This window comes from Perca fluviatilis, chromosome 1 (assembly GCF_010015445.1).
Source record: "Perca fluviatilis chromosome 1, GENO_Pfluv_1.0, whole genome shotgun sequence".
NCBI lineage: Eukaryota > Metazoa > Chordata > Actinopteri > Perciformes > Percidae > Perca > Perca fluviatilis.
Window position 1 is genome coordinate 13,743,613 of NC_053112.1, and position 14,487 is coordinate 13,758,099.

Below are 14,487 nucleotides of genomic sequence, written 5' to 3' on the forward strand. Positions count from 1 at the left end.
CGTTTCACACGGAGCTAAAACAAGCGAACCAACCGATCTAAACATGGCAAGTAGTGAAAATACCCTAAAGGCCTAGTCCATTTCTTTTGTGTCCACTCCATGTAGCCTACAGTATGTGAGATATATTCAAAAGCAGAATTGAAGATTATTTCTCATATAGATAGAAAGTCAGGATGTTGTTTGCTCAACATAAAATTGGGATTCGAAGTGGTATGACAGATATTTATTTGACTTAGCTTTGGCCTTTTGATATAATATTATAACAACAGTGTCAATGATCGTAATTGAAATGAGCCAAAACAAAAACAACACAATGTATGACAACAATAATAAACATTCCATGGTATTAGTAAAATGAATGTTAATAATTGTAATAAAATTAATATCAATTAATTCAAACAATATGTATTTTCACAAGTGCGCATTTTGATCTGTTAGACTCTACTAATACTTGTATTTTCCTATATTTAAATATGTTGTGCTACTATAGTACCATATGTGATATGTATGAATGTATACAGATTTATTTTGGATAGTACTATAGCCTGGGAGTCACTTTCAAAAGGAGATCATAGTAAAAGAAACATACTGTGACAGATCAGTAGGGACTGGATAATACAGGGAGGAAGTCTTTACTAGGACAGAAAATGAACTGTTCTCTGCCGTCTCTTTTGCTTTTTATCCACTTAGGACGGCAGTGAAGCCTCTTCACCCTCCACCGCCGGTTTTGTCCTTCCCTCACCTCCACCTCCACCTCCACCTCCTCCTCCACAGTCCCTTCCTCCACTCCATCTTTTGAAATAATATCTCCTTCATTCTCTGTTTCTTCCTCCCTACACTCTTCCACCTCCTCCCCCTTACCATTATCTTTTGGTCACCTGTCCCCCTCCTCCCCTCCTCCTCCTTCGTCTGTCTTCCCTCTTCCATTTGTTCTCCACTCTTTCGTTCCCTCTCCTCACTTTGAGCGAAATAGATTTTCAATTATGTGCTGAGTGCCTGGAAGCTTCTATATTTCCCCAACCTGACCCCAATACAGTCGAAGTGACACCCAACACACCGGGAACACACGTACACACACATGTATATATCGACGCAGCACACACACACACATACACACACACACACACACACACACACACACACACACACACACACAGATCTGATACACTTCCGCCTCCACTTACAGCCTAATGGAGTGGAGGAGAGGCTGGAGAATGTCTTCAGTGTCCCGGACAAACCCAGTTAACTACCTGACACACACAACTCTCCAAGACACACACAAAAATGAAGTCCTTATTGACAAGATAAGATATCTTAAAGTGTTTTTTTAAAGACTTTATTCATCCTAGGATTTTTTGAGAGGTAAGTATCACAAATGGCAACAAAGAAAACGTCTAAAACAAAGAAAAATAGTTGCACACTCTAAAGCAAGGTATTCTTCATGTCTCAAGCTAAAATGTTTATACCTGTTTCAAATGGCCAACTTGGTGAGAGACAGTGAATAGTACAAATTGGGATAAGGGAACAGCTTCTTCTTAAAGACATTCATGGTGTTGCACTCGATTGTACGAGCAAAAAGGGTGAAAAAATAGTCAAGTTACGAATGGAAAAAGAGGTCTGGAGGGAGAAGTTCAAACTCTGCCTACATCCTTACTTCCGCACACCCAGCTAATCGCTACGTGAATCTGTCAGTGTCAGTTTTTCGGAAAGTTACAAAAATTGTCAGATGCAGTCTAACAAGTACTGCAGTTTAGGCACACTGATTCCTGTTCATTCCTATGAGAGTTGCTCAGTGGGGGATGAAGCCAGAAATTACCCAGGTGATCGGCACTACTTCCGCACCATGCGGCCCATAGAGCAGGCACACAAGAGACTTCAGCTGGCCGAGCAAGATACTCCGGGTCTAGCGCTCCGCTAACTTGCCTAGAGATTAAAGTGATTTAATAGTGTGGCTCTTCTAGACTTTCCAAATGTTATCGGACCAAATGGATCAAATTCTGATAGTGAAACAACATATTGCGGAGGTTGCGACGCTTGAAAAAATGTATCCACTGATTTACAGACGTCTCTTTAGCCATGTACAGTAAGTCTATGGGGAAAAGTCTTTTTGGGACAGAGGACATCACGTGACGGACCAGAAGTTGCAATTCCACTGTTTGGCCACTATGTTTAATTTGCTTCAAAACCCGGCTCACTTCCTGGGGGCCTGGTGCCGACATGAAAATCTTCGAGAGATAGGGTCTCACCATGTTTTTTATAACATTTGACACATTTCCTACATCTGAATCAGGCACGCAGTGAAGCCATGCATGGGGTTACTTTTTTGTATAGCATTGTATAGCATCAGTCACAAGATGTCAGTGATTTTTGTTATTATTTTATATTTATAAGTGCACATTAAAGAGGAGGCGGGTAATGTAGGGAGGGAAAGGTCACATGCAACAAAGGTCACTGACTAGATTTAAACTGGGGATGTTATGTGGTATAATTATCAGACTACGCTAACAACAGATGGGCAGCAAGCTTGTTTTGATCAGTGTAACTTGGAAATGATCTCATCTTGTGAATCGTTTTTTGCATAGCCTACATTACATATAACTTCCTTTGTTGCCTATTTTGTGTGTCAAATATTACAGCTGTAATGTTAGAAAGTCAACGTCCATATGGCTCTTTTTTGTTGTCTGTGAAATCCAAAAAGCCAAGTAGTATATATCACTGTTTGTATGTCTGAGAGGGGTCTTACAAACAACAAATGCTGCAGTGTGTTGAGTGGCACAACTGTTGTCAAGTGGCAACCAAACAGTGATAGCTGACAGTTTTTCCATTGTTAAAAACTTGATTAATTCATCTTCAAACACCTCATTTATTAAAGCTAATTCTGAATGCAAGACGACACTTTAAATACAGCTGCTGTATAAGGCTAGCTCAATTACCACACACACGCACAAACTGATTTCATTAAGCAGTTTGCGGCTCTTAAACAAGGCCTCTCCTGGGTGTTAGTAACCGGTTTTCCGTATTAAACAGAGCTGAATGTCAAAGGTCAACAGCCTAATGCCTTATCTCTGATGCACCATGGCCAACCTTATTACTAAAGGCTTAGAGAACAAACACACTGACACACACAGAGGCATAAATGCATATATTGTTCACACACACAGAGCAAGCGCTCCACATTAAGAGTGCCATAGGTGAGATTATGGCCTCAGGGCATGTTCAGCGTGTGGAGCGGCACACGCCAGCCATCTACTTTACACACACACACACACACACACACACACACACACACACACACACACACACACACACACACACACACACACACACACACACAGTGAGTTTTCCTCATGCTTTGTACTACCTGAGTTTCAGTGTAAAAGAAGGCAGGATACTGCATGTTTTACCACATAAAAAGCTTCTGTTACAGGGAGCAAGTCTATTAAAACAGCTTGTTCCCTTTATAGATCTCTGAAGTGACCTTTACAACCAAAATGAAAAAAAAGAACTTGAAGTGAAAGAAACGTGAACACATGCGTTCTCTGTTTCGGGATTTGTTATTGAAAGATTTGCAGGTGGGAATGAGAAACTACACAAATGACTGCAATAGTGAAATCTTTATTGACATGAAATGGAATGAAAAACCTCAGCAGCATTAGCTAAACATAAACTGTTATTCATAAACAATTTTACATGTTGGCCTCGTCTTTAAAAAGTCAATATTCTGTAAAAATCTCACTACTCAAGATCACATAACATTTCTATAATGTTTTGATTGTCATTCAGGATTTCTAAGCATGAATAAAAGCAGTTACAGTAAGTTTCCTGTAAATGCGGTGGACTTTCTTGCTCGATGATTACAACATTTATACTGTACATTTGACATATTTGTATATCATGTCAGAATCAATGACAAAACACCAAAACAACGTGAACCACCCAAAAAGATCACATCGAAATGTTCCTTTCAGTTTGGAAATTGTTTTCAAATGATTCTCACACAGGAATTAGAGTAATCTACAGAGTCAGCATCGACTGGGCTGCATGTGTGTGTGTGTGTGTGTGTGTGTGTGTGTGTGTGTAGGCGTGGTGCTGCTTTGTTAAGGCTTGAATGAGTTGTTGATGGGTACAGCAGCTTGGGTCTCTCAGGGGATGAAGAGGGAGGAGGAGGAGGGGGGAGGATGGGTAAGTTGATAATTGCAGGGGAACTTGGACTCAGTCTGTCCATGTGCAACCCACCAAACCTCTCCCCCTCTGCAAAAATACACACTCACACAAATACACACACACACACACACACACACACACACACACACACACACACACACACACACACACACACACACACACACACACACACACCAGCTCTCCCTTTGAAGGGGTGGTCCCTTGATTAGGCCACTTAAACACAGTGTCCCTCCTCTCTTTGTCTGTCTGGCTCTCTGTGCATCTATCACTACTCTCCCTCTCCAAGTCCAGCTCTCTGACTTCCTCTCTGTCCACTTTTATTTTTTTTACTCTCCTCTTATTTTCTGCTTTCCCTTCAGACTTCTTTGTGTGTGTGTGTGTGTGTGTGTGTGTGTGTGTGTGTGTGTGTGTGTGGTTGTATGTGTGTGTGTGTTCAGGGGGGTGGGGCTCCTCTCAGGTCTCAGCTGCCGTTGTGTGTGAGGGTGAATTACACGCTGTAGCGAAGTGTTGACAGGAGCAGCTGGACATCAGTGGGCCATAGCGCCCCGCTTTGTACATGTGTGTGTGTGTGTGTGTGTGTGTGTGTGTGTGTGTGTGTGTGTGTGTGTGTGTGTGTGTGTGTGTGTGTGTGTGTGTATGTGTGTGTGTGTGTGTGCATGTGTGTGTGTGCATGTTTTTTGTATGTGTAGCTGTGAAACCCTACCCAACACAGAGCTGACACCTTCTGGCCAGTGAGGGCAAAAACAGCCTGCAAAGTCTTGTTTTGTTATCATGTTTTGAATATTGTCAGTCAAAAGTCCACAAAATAAAAGTCTCATAGTAATATGAACAACTTTATTGACTTCTTCTTGAAGGCACAGTCATTTTTTTTATTTGTATTTATGCCGTTATATGGAAGTTGTTGATTGGCGCACAACAAACTCACCTCCTACAAAAAGATGGCTTCTCAGGATGTAAAACCGTTTGCCTGAAGATGGTCTAGTACCGAAACGTTGCCTATTATTAAAACTCTATATTTTTTGCAAGTTAGACAGTGTGCAGGAGTTTTTCTTTGCAACTCTTGACCTACTTGTCCCCCTCCTATGCACCTGTCTTTTTCTGTACTGATTAGTTAGTTAGTGAATTGACTTAAATATCACAATAAAAATATATCAAACAAACAAAAAAGTCCAAACACTATTCCAATAAATGAACAATAAAATTCTGTCAGCACATTATTAAATACACGTGTCACAGGTATATTCACATAAGTCTCTATTTAAAGTGAAAATAAGGGTGTCTCATGTGATCATATGCTTGGCCTGTTCTACTTCTGCATAGACATTAAAAAATATTAATAAATCTGGTTTAGTTGTTAGCTCCGCCAAGAAGGTTATGTTTTTCGGTTCGGTTTGCCCATTTGTTTGTTGGTTTGCTTGTCTTGTCAGCAGGAGTATGAAGAAAGTACTGAGACAAGTTTTGGAGTGGATCCAAATCATGGGGCAGATACACAGGTATTTTACCTTGTCATAGTTGAATATCGACAGTTTGGTGGCTAAATTTGACATACATAGAACCGCAAAATCCCAAAGACACCTCATTCCTCTGCAAATCTCACAATATGAAACTGCCTCTGAAAACAGGCAAATCTCAACGAACCACCGAGTTGACGTCAACTCCGTCACGGCCAGCAGCTCCATACCCGTGCAAAGTCACCGTTTCTGGGTTACTGGACTACCAAACGCTGCTGCCCTGACAGAGCTCCAGGGCCTGCAGCTCCCCTCTTCCTGCTAAATGGCCGGTGTGTGTGACTGGGAGCACGGTCAGTGAGCTTGTTACGCCCGCAATCTCTTACCACAGGTTCCAGTTAATCTTATAATGGATATGTGTGTTGAGTTATTTAAACAAACGATTGTGGAAATAAACACCTCTTGTCTCATTGATAGAGCCCGCGGCTGGATGGAGCTCTATCAATGAGAGCTAGCTAGCCTCCTCCTAGACCTCTGAAATTCACAAGAATGCAATAAATTGAAATCGGACAAAGGTGTTAGCTAAGCTTTGTAAGGCCTTAGGGTAGCTGTGATGTACATGCCTTGATGAAATTCAAAGTGTTAGGGTTAGTTTTGATATTTAGGATTATAGTTTGTACCTTTTACGCTTTCAAAATTAGATGTTAATTATTTTGCATGTCAGTGCTAATATTATTATTTTTGTTGTTATTAAGTGCTTATTTGGATACGTTCAAACATAATAGGTGGAAACTGTGCTAAAAATAGAATGTATTCTTAGTTCCAACTACTTTTACTACTATTTTAGGTAAGAACGAATTGATGTATGATGGAATAAAAATAATGTGTTGAGAAAAAAGGAGGTTGTGAAGATATAAAGAGAGAGGAGAGGAAGAAACAGAGAGGGAAGGAACAGAAAGGAGAGGAGAGGAGGAAAGGTGGAGAAGTAATAAGTGTGGAGAAGCGTGCTGGTCTCTGGCTGGTCGTGAGGCCAGAGACAGAGTTTTGTCACTGCAATCTCACACTCTGCTTCTGTAATGACTCGCCTGGAGGCACAAATGATTTCCTCCACTGGTGTTACTATTGCTGGAGTCACCACAAATTCAAGAAAAAGGTTTCAGCGGGGTGGGCATGGTGGGACAAGAGGGGGGCTGACTATCATTTGTCTTCTGTATAAATCTCTAAAATTATTCCAGTAAAATTTCAATGTTTTCTTATTCAGCAAATTTAGTTTCCCTTTCACGTTCTGTTTGTCCAGCTGGTCTTGCCGTAGCTGAGGTTCAACTGCAGTCAATGGGCCACAATTTTCCATCCAAAAACCTTAAAATAACCCATCATTCCACCTCTCTCTCTCTCTCTCTCTCTCTCTCTCTCTCCTTGGCTCCCTTCCTCCTTTGCTCCTCTTCCCAGGGACGTGTCATAAAGACATCATCATCACTGTTTGAGGGCAGCGGAAGAAAAGCAGGATTGACATGATGATCTATCTGCCAGTCACTGGTGAATTGACACAACAGACAAAGCTGTGGAGGATGAAAACCAAATGGTGACCTCACAGCTCAATTGTTGATGCTTATTAACAGGAAAACAACATTTTCCCAAATATAAATTTTTTTATTTTCTTATACCTTCCTTTTTTCTTTTTTCTTTTTACTTTTGAGGCCCTGAGGAGCACTTCCAATTTCTTGTTCTATTCTTGTACTATTATATTATAAGTGTGTCTATTAAAAGCACACTCAAAAAGTGTGTATTATTTCTGCATATTGACATATTTGTCTGGTATGGAATAGAACCTTTTATTATTAGATGTTGACCAACGAAGGTGCCGGGTCGATATACTAGTAGAAGTTATCTTATTTCAGATATATAAGTATCATTGTACGTCGACTGATAAATAAAAAAGAAATTGCCATAATAAAGTGCCAAAAATATGTTTACGGTAATTAGAAATATACACCCCACAGATAGTTTGTCTGCCAGAGAGCCCTGAAAAATATTGCGCTCATATCGTGGTGACAATTTTATCTGCATAGCGCCACCAGTGGTAAAACAATTCCTGTCTTTAAAGTATAAGGCTGGTGATATTCTCCAAGTCCTCCAAACTATACAACAATGTAGGTCATTTATTGTAACACTTATATGACCCGTAGAAGAGTTTCATAAATTATCACCCCTAGCATTGACAGGAAATACGACACACAGGAGGGGTTTTCGTCCTCATATCTAAACGTAAGGGTCGCAGTTTGAAAGACATTGTTAACGTTGTGAAACAGTTGCAGTTTGGTTAGGTTGAGGCAACAAAACTACTCAGTTAAGTTTAGAAAAAGATCGTGGTTTGGGTTGAAATCAGTACATTGGTTATGTTACTTCACTTCTGGTTACGCACGTGGCACACACTGTTGCATTATTTTGAGTTAAACCTGATATACATGTTCCTGTTGTCATAAATACTCAATAAAGCACTAAATGTGTATTATTCCATAACTATAAACAGTCCCCAAAAAATGCACAATTTACTCCTGTTAAAGAAACGTTTGGTTAAAACTACAACGTCCAGCTGTTTTGTGAATCTATTGGGCTCTTTTAAAAAATTAAACTATACATTTGTGATTTTTAAAGATTTATGTCTTTAGCAGGAATGAATGGGGTTTGGGCTGAGAGCCACAGACAGGATAGCGAAGTCAGAAAGTATTGAGAGCCGGATTTATAGATTTACAGATTGTTGACAAAGAAAAAAATTGACTAACGCTAGCCTTATACTTTTAAAACAACCCAACATTTCACCCCAGTTTCTGTAAAGTAGTTTGCATTCACTCCAAACTAAATCCTCCATATTTAGGGCGAGTGCCACGCTGCTGCTGAAAGATCAGTGAAGCATGTGGTAAACACAGTGCGTGATGCCGTTGTCCCCACATTTATTCTGTATATTTACTGTCTTTAGCTCCAGCATATGATTTGGCAGGTGGGCAGGGAGGGAGAGAGGCCGATAGGAAGGAGGGAGGGAACGAGGGGTGGGCGACAGAGAGAGAGAGAGCATATACATCACTTCATCCTTAATTAGCTGTCATCAGCTTCTCCTCAGAGGAACCGGAGACTAATAATTAATGATCAAACTCTAAAGTACTGTGGAATCACTCTTGTTCTCTCCCTCTCTCTCTTCCTGTATCACAGGAAGAAAAATTAACAAAGAAAAACGATAGCCGTCGATTTGATAAGTGAGTAATAAAATCTGACTATGAGGAAAAGCAGTGTTGCAGTGAGCCAACATCTTGTAGATTGAATAAATGACTCATCGAAAACCAACAAAAATGAGTTAAGAGGCATTTCTCCACCCTCAGGTTACCAAGGTAACCTGCGCTCCCTGCCCTGTAGATTATATTGCTTGTTTGGTTTGTTTGGAGCCATGAGCATCCTCTTTATTAGTCTAGTCTGCAACGCACAAGGCCAGGATTAATGAGCCCGCCTTATCGTCTGACGATGTGAGGAGGATTCACTTGTATAAGACGAGAACATGCCAGGAAAGGCATAGAGATGTTTTAACAAAGCCTGTGCGCCTGTGTAGACAAGAGCAGCTAATTAGAGAGGAACACAGTGTAAGTGGGCATATGTGCACTAGGGGACCAGTCAGCCAACACATGACAGGAAAGCGCCGCAGGGGGCAGGGGGATTGGGGGCGGGGGGATGCAGTCGCAGGCGACTGACCAGCTCCGGAGCCAACACGGCGCCGCCATGGAGGCATGTTATGGTCTCAGCGCCCCGAGCCCCTGGCACGCTTTCCCAGAGCCCTGTTTGTAGTGGCAGGGAGGAGTGGAAACTGCAGGCTTTACAGACCCCTCCGCAACCTGTCCTCTCTCCAAGACTGGACCCACTCTGAGATGTGTTTGTGTGTGTACGCTTCTTCAAAAGCTGCTCTTAAGTGCTTTAATTGGATTATCCTTAATGAGTAAACAAACAACTACAGCAGCAAAATAATAAGCAAATGAATACAAACGTGTCAGGAAGCGCTTCCTTGATTCCTCTGTCCTACCTCCCTTTTTGCTCAACCCTTCGCTCATTTAGTTCCTCTCATGTGTAATTATCCCGATTAAGAATGAGTCAAAAACACTGCTGCTGGAGAGGTGTGTGTGTGTGTGTGTGTGTGTGTGTGTGTGTGTGTGTGTGTGTGTGTGTGTGTGTGTGTGTGTGTGTGTGTGTGTGTGTGTGTGTGCGCGCGTGTGCACATGTGCACGTGTGTGACTGAGACAGGCGTTCTTAAGTGGCTGCTTTGAAGTCCGTGATGGGCCTGTGATTAGTCCTGTGATTCATTGACAGGAGAAAGAAAAGTAGATGAAAACGACACTGCTCCAGGGAGAGACGGAGAGCAAAAATAAACAAATGGAGAATTTTGAAATGACATCTGTGAATATTATTAGAACATTAATGTGCACTGATGACACAGATGCTCAAGCCATCTCCCTCTGTTATTGCAGAGGAGAGGAGAGGAGAGGAGAGGAGAGGAGGAGGGAGAGGGAGAGGAGAGGAGGAGGAGAGGAGGGAGAGGAGAGAGAGGAGAGGAGGAGGAGGAGGAGAGGAGAGGAGAGGAGAGGAGAGGAGAGGAGAGGAGAGGAGGAAAAGAGAAATGAGGAGACAAGACGAGTGGCGAAAGCAATGTGATCTTATAGGAAGGCATATAAATAGCACGTCACTTTAAAGGATATTTCACGTGTCATGTCGACGCATTTTAAGCTTTCAGCATGTCATTTAAAGCCCTGTTCTTATTTCCAACTCGTCAATGTTGAAAACGTGGTTAACGTTGTCATTTCAAACAGGAAAAAATCATGGTTTGGGCTAAAATAAGTATGTTTTTGTTACGTAAATTAAGTTATAAGCTAAGTAAGTAATCAATGCTGACTTCCTGTGTTAGTTTGACCCATCCATCCCCTGACTCACCTTATTAGTATTGAGATGTAACGTAACCCAAACCATTGTCTTTTAACCTAACCCTAACCTTAACCCAGCTAGCTGCTAAGTCTGCTGGATTTGTTTGGTGAATCGTTCGGTGGGTAAGATCTAGTATCTAGTATCTAGTATTCGTCTTTACACAGACTTTGTCGCTCTTTATTTACAAAATATAAGTCACTAGAGACAAAATGGCATCAAAAGCAAAAAATGTGTTGTGATAAAAGGCGAAATTACTTATGAAATTGTCATCTTATGCTGCGTTCCAGGCAACATTCCACCCATGAAAGTGCCCTGGAACGGCAGTCAAACCCGTAACTTACTACTCGTGAACTCGTGCCAGATCGTTGTACTCCCAGTTACAGTTTTTGACGTCACACACACATAAACAACAATGGCGACCCCTGTTGATGCTGTACAGATGCCGGTGATTAATGGTGAGAAATAGAAATAAATATACATAAATAGGCAACGTAAAGTAATTCCGCACAAGGGAGGAGGAAATGAGACTAACAAAAAAAGAGGAGGTGAGGAAAAAGCAAAAGAGCAAAAGAGGAGAGGACCGAATAGGAGGGAAAAGTAAGACGGGAAGTGGGAAATGAAAAAAGAGCAAAGGAGGAGAAGAGAGGAGGAAGGAGATAGGACATGAGAGGTGAAAGGTAGACAGACGTGAGGAAGTATACAAAAGAGAAGAGAAAATAAGTACAGTAAGAAGAGGAGAGGAGGGTGAAGAGAGACGGAGAGAAGGAGAGGAAAGGAAGAGAGGTGATAAGTGGAGATAAGAGGTAAGGAGAGGAAAAGAGAAAAGAGAGAAGGAGGAGATGAGAGGCTGAAGCACTTTACTCTTTTAATTCCAATTTATGGTGCTATAAAAAGGGCCATTTCCAAAAAAAAAAAAATCTATACAAAAAAATCCTAGCCAAATCATTTCATCACTTTCTCTGCCCTAATTGCAGCCATATGCAATTTTAAAGGCTATTCTACCTTCTAATGGTTCCCAGAGGAACAAGGGGTTAATTGCTGCAGCTGGTGATGTAGCTCTTCAGTACTAAAGAGGTGGCTTCTCTCTCTGTCGATCACTCTCTCTCTCTCTCTCTCTCTCTCTCTCTCTCTCTCTCTCTCTCTTTCTCTTTCTCTTTCTCCTCTGGGAATAACTGTCTGATACAGTGTTAAGGAGATATGATCACAGATTCTGGTTTATTTTAGTAGTTTTGGTAATGGTTTCTATTTGTTATTAGAAACACTACTCACTGAGTTATTGGCTATTGGAGTTGTGGGAACATTGCTGAGAAAGAAGTTTGAAGTTTTAAACAAACTTCCCTTGGAAAAGAAAAGAAAGGTGCACAATCAAATGTATTTCCCAAACTGTCCTGTTCCACTGATACAAACTGTCTCACAGTGCTTTTAGCGTTGATAGCTAGAAAGAAAGCTAGTTAGCTTGTTTCTTTTGTTGTAATTAATCTCTTACCTCTCCAGAAGTTCCAAAATTGTTGCATTTTTCATGTGGTTTTGTAAGCGTTCACACTGCACTTTGTCAAACACACCAAACATTGTAAACAAATTCCACACAGTCAAAACAGTTATTTACACATACATATGAGCTAATTCGCCACCCACACATATGAGCTGGGTATATGGTCAGTTGGGAAGATGATGACCTAACAGCTACAGTATGATTTTGCCAATCGGGTAAACAAACATGAATAGGAACAACACCAGACCTATTTGAATGGCTGTAAAAATCTGAGATCTGTGCAGTGACTCAGCTAATTGCTTTCAGTTTGACTACAAATAAAGTTGTATCAATAATCTGTCTGATCTGTTATCTGATCATCATCATGTTTCTTGTCTGTCTTCTCGTCAGAATTTGCTTTTACAACCGACAGTAGAGGGGTTGGTGGGTCCAAGTTGTGTAAGGAAGAAGAGGCTAGATATCCCATCTTACACCAAATTAAGACTAACATGAGTACACAAAGGCATAATAAACATGAGTATTTGTGGACAGGGTTTGATCCAGTGGTCTGATATTTGGCTAGATTGATCCAGACAGGTGGGTAGTACAGAGGGGGTGGTGGTGAAAACATAGTCAGTAGGGATAAAGTGAACAGGAGGGGGGAGAAGGCTTGTGAGGTTTGTGAAGGTCAGTGAAAGCCTCGCAGCAGAAAAGACAAGTCGAGGATGGAGAAGCGTTTCAATGTGCTACGAGGCCTCCCTTCCTGCAACCGATTACAAGACAAACAGAGACAGATGAAGCAGAGGGGCAGTGGTGGCGAGGAGAGACAGCGGTGAAAATAGAGAGCGATTACACGGATAGATGGAGGGAGAACAAAGAGCAGGAAGGAGACGGAAGTACAATGTCAGAGAGAAGGAGAGAGAGACCAAGGGTTGAACCCGACTCAGCTGTGAGGGGCACCTGTTCACGGTTGGACCACCTCCTCCCGCCAGCCTTAATCAAATTTACCACAGAGACAGACTGTGACGACACCCCCCTCTAACAAGAAACCCACTGTGTGTTACATCCAAATAATCCCTACCTCTAGCCAGGCTCACACCGCGTGCCACTTCCAAAGGTGTCCCACCTCTAACTACACTGCCACGCCAGGATGCATCAAAATAATCCTCTGAAATCTAATTAACTGGCCGATGTTCTCAGGTATTCTTACATGGGGAGTACTGCGTGACCGTTTGATTACATATCACAACATTATGGTTTATTTACGCTGTACAATACAAAAGTCAGATGAAGTGTGTAAGTTTTAGATATTGTTGTTGGAATATGGGGAGAATAAAACTGCTGCAGCTCTTAAATGTGTTTGGTAAAGAAATCTCTTGATACTATGCCAATACATACCTGAAGTCCGATACTGATGCCAAAAACTAAAAATAAAAAATTTATAAAAATAAATGTTGTCTAAACACAAGAAACCAGGCAAGTATTAAAATCAGGAACCATATAATCAAAAAATAAGTAAAAAAGGTTATGAATCTGCCTATAGATTTTTGATATTTTTCAGTATTCTGTGCAACAGACGCATTTTAATAACAAACCCTAAACATGAAAGGGAATAAAATCTGCTGCAACTCTGCTATAATGTCAAACATTTTAAGAGTGATGCTCATACAATATTGTAAAATTGTACACTACTGCCACTTCTGGTCCATCATTAGGGTTAGATCTGGTCTACGATTGCTTGGCCTACTGTAGTCTAAATGTAACTCTGTAACTTTATTTGTATAGCACCTTTCATACAAACATGCAGCCCAAAGTGCTTCACGTAGCAAAACAGCCGTCCTCACCCAGAAAACAACCATATGGGTCGATTATTCAAGCAGCTCATAATGACCCACAATTATGTTTCTTGTTAGACACCAACCTCTCGTGGCTCTTGTAAGAGCAAACAAATTGAGGTGACAAAGTATAACAGCGCTGAATTGCGCGTAAGGAGGTGGGTTGGCATGGTTTATGGGTCAAACTCGTTCATGAGATTGTGTGGGGTGGGAAGAGTGCACTGGGGAAGCTGAGTGTAAAGGCTGAAATGTTATTTGAGTTACATTGTTGATGACAACAATGACAGCATCATTCAAATAGAGAGGAAAATTCCCTTCCTTTCCGGTGGACCACCATGGGACCTTAATTCGGAAAAAACATTGAGCCATGGATTACACACATGATGTTCATCTGTTAAAAAGATCATTTTCCAAGTCAACAAAGTCTCAGTTTGTCACACAACACTACGTGGTACTATGACAAAACTACACCAAACTGTGACGTTTTTGACTTGCAAAATTATCTTTTAAATTGACGAACATCATATATGTAATTTGTGGCTCAATTCAAACAGGATAAAATAACATTGAGTCTCTTCCCGTTCACTACCAT